This window comes from Octopus bimaculoides, chromosome 2 (genome assembly GCF_046866305.1).
Source record: "Octopus bimaculoides isolate indiv1 chromosome 2, ASM4686630v1, whole genome shotgun sequence".
In the NCBI taxonomy this organism is placed as follows: Eukaryota; Metazoa; Mollusca; class Cephalopoda; order Octopoda; family Octopodidae; genus Octopus; species Octopus bimaculoides.
The window spans coordinates 92124963-92128621 of NC_142929.1; the positions used below are offsets into that span (position 1 = coordinate 92124963).

Here is a 3659-nt window from a genome sequence, read left to right on the forward strand (position 1 = left end):
GAACAGGATAAAATACAAGTGGCATTTGGTCACGTATACCAAAGTACAGAAATAGAAAAAAAGATTTTAAAGTATAAATCAGGAATAAGAGTAAGGCTGCCGCAAGGAACATACCCAGAAAAGACTAAAGAAATCATCATAAATAGAGAGAGATTAGAAAAATTGAGAGAGATGTTTGGAAGCTACATAGACCTGCTGGGGGTTGAAATCGAGTTTGACGAACTTCTATCACTCGAAGATTTAAAACCATTTATGAGAATTTAAAAGCGAGTGAGTAAATTTGTTTTTAAAAAGGAAAAGAGGACAAATAGACAGTTAATAAGTTTTGAAAAAAGAAGGAAAAAACGATACAAAAAGAAATGTGAGAACGTTTGATTTAATTGTATAAATTAACTGTTAAACGTTACTGCTTGAGAAATAGGGTTCAATGCAGCCATTTCACTATCATCGATTTCATGTTTCAGACATTTTATGTTTTTGTCCCCACTGCGGTGTTCTGTCTGTCCTTGTACTGTCCCATCTATGTTAAGGCCTGAGTGCCGAATAAAGAAATATAAACATTGCGTTTAATATCATATGCCCGAAGAGAATGGTCCGATCAAACATTCTATTTTTATTGAATTATTTAACTCAACATTTCTTTTAAAACTTTAACCTTGTGATTCTATTAAATCTGATGAGAGAAATATAGAGTATTGCTATGGTTGGAGTTAGTTCGCCCATAGCTACCTATGTCTTTTCGAAACGGCCGTAAGACTTTATACTTAGACTTTATACTTGTTCCAGACTCCTTATGAATCATTTTACATCCGCTTTATCATCAACTTCATTCGGACTTCGCAAGTACATTTATGGACTTACACCTTTTATATATTTATATTTATGAATTTGTAAGTCTTTATAGATTTTTATATGTGTATTAATGTTTATATATTTATAAATTTTCGTGTATATATATTTATAAATTCTTAAATATTTTTTATTTGTTATATAGATGAATTCATCTATGTATGTACTTTGTATACCATGGAGAATTTTGTTAATATGGATTGAATGAATATATACTTAGGTTTTAAATTTGTTTTCTCGTCTCCTTAATTTCATATTCCTGAAGCTCTATTAGAGCGCTAATGGTTTGAGCTCTATAAAGTGGATACGTATATCACTTATTTTTCATCGTATATACATACATAATATATATATATATATATATATATATATATATATATATATATATATATATATATATATATATGAACCACAATAAATGTTCATATAGCACCAGGAGAGAAGACGAAGGGACAAAATAAACTAGCAAAAATCACTGGATAATCCCAGATCCCGGATTTCTAGCTCTGCATAAGGAATGTTTTGCCTCATCAGTGGAATATACTCAGAAAAGCACATAAATATAAATATATATATATATATATATATATATATATATATATATATATACAACATACGGTATACTTACATATATGAACGTATACATACATATATATGCACGTATGCACATGAACAGTTTAAATTGTCCGCCTAAAAACTCCTCGTGTGATATGGTCAGAATATCTCCGCAGTAAACATTATGACGAAATAAATACATACATTTATATAAATAAGGATAAGATCGATATTCAAATGTCGATCTTATCAAGTTGCCAGCATGGGAATAAAAACCATCAAAGGTAATAATTATTTAAAAAAGCTCATGCAGACGTGTCGTGTATAGTTCTTCTAGCATAATGGATGTCCACTTAGTGGTCATTCCTCTTATATATATGTAATATATATATATATATATATATATATGTGTGTGTGTTTGTGTGTGTGTGTGTGTGTGTGTGTGTGTATGTATATATATATATATATATATATATATATATATATATATATATATATATATGTGTGTGTGTGTGTGTTTGTGTGTGTGTGTGTGTGTGTGTGTGTGTGTGTATATATGTATATATATATATATATATATATATATATTTATATATATAAATTTATTAATGAGGGTAGAAATTGATATTGATCAATTAAAACCAGTGGTCTAGCATATTAAAAAATCTGAAGATTAAAATTATATTACATACAAAAATAAGAGGAATGACCAGCAAATGTGGATTATGCTGAATCATCCAACCACGAAAAATAATGTCCTCAGTAGAAAAAAGTCTGTTGTGTCACTGATTTTTTTCTACTGAGAACATTTTTTTTTTTCGTGATTGGATATTTCTAGCATTCAGGAATCCACATTTGCTGGTCATTCCTCTTATTCTTGTATATATATATATATATATATATATATATATATATATATATATATATATATATATATATATATATATATATATATATAGTTATATATACTAATATAGATATATATTCAAAATTTCATTCATACTTATCCCTCGTCCTTATGTTGATCTTAATATAACGTATACATTTACATAATTCATATACTTCATATACTTCCATATAATCATGTATCCACAATTTCTGGCTATGAAGCCATTCATCCATTGATTCTAATAGAAAAATAAACTGTTGTGTATCAATATTTCGTTCATACACTGTGTATGGAAACCAAGATGGAAAATTTAAAGGTAAAAGTGTTTCATTATACAATTTCCTCAAAGATGTGGCTTAACAATACATAGAATGACGTCGTTTGATTATAATGCCTGCCTGTAATTCTTTGACGTCATATATCGCGAAAAAATATTTTGATTATTATAAACGAAAATTGTTCTAAGCGTTTCAAAAGACATATTCTGAAATCCATCTGCTGGTTTTTATGGATTCAATATATTATTTTTCAGACGAATTAATGAAAGCATCGATTTTGGCTTAAATTCTAAATCAATACTATTGTATTTAAATCGTAGAGTGTCCTCTTCGGCTTACCGCTCTCGTTGATCATTGATTCAGAGATGTTCAAATATCTTTTACTTGTTTCAGTCAGTTAAATATGTAAGATTTCCTCCAACAAATCGATCCTATTACGTTTTATCTAATCCTGCTAATTTTATCGGTTTCATCGCCGTCTCTCTCTGAAAAAATTTAAAAAACTGTTTAGTTTTGCCTCTGCTTTCATTCTCAGTCTTGTTCATCAGCTTTAAGCTTCTGCCAAAACAATTGAGAGGCCTGCAAGAATTGGACATAGAGGTCTTCAAAACAAAACTCGACACTTTCCTCTCCACGATACCAGACGAACCAATAGCTTGAAATGAGACACAGTTGAGGGCAGCGATGTCATATTCTCTTATACACCAGATGTGCCATCGAAACTCTTGATTGGACTATATCAGGTGGAGGAGAAGACCCATGCAAGGAACGTGAAGAGTGCACAGCATAAAGACGGAAAGTCATGGTGGTGCTCCAGCTTGACTGCATCCACTTGGCTGAAACGCATAAATAAATAAATAAATCACTTAGCGGTTCGACAAAAAGAGACCGATAGAATAAGTACTAGGCTTACAAAGAATAAGTCCCGGGGTCGATTTGCTCGACTAAAGGCGGTGCTCCAGCATGGCCGCAGTCAAATGACTGAAACAAGTAAAAGAGTAAAAGAGTAAAGTGTATATATATATATATACATACATACATCTACGTATATATATACTATACATATATATGTACATCTACATCTATAT

General features: G+C 30.1%; 1 long non-coding RNA gene and 1 pseudogene across 1 annotated transcript in view; one reads left to right on the plus strand and one right to left on the minus strand.

Annotated features, from left to right (window-relative positions):
- LOC149137152 (uncharacterized) overlaps positions 1 to 743 on the plus strand; it is a 1458-nt pseudogene extending 715 nt beyond the window's left edge.
- Positions 1 to 3448, minus strand: part of LOC149137151 (uncharacterized) — a 7304-nt gene extending 3856 nt beyond the window's left edge. The window contains exon 1 of the long non-coding RNA XR_016240667.1: positions 2408 to 3448. This is a non-coding gene — a long non-coding RNA (uncharacterized LOC149137151). The remainder of the gene's footprint in view (positions 1 to 2407) is intronic.
- Positions 3449 to 3659: the final 211 nt, after the last annotated feature.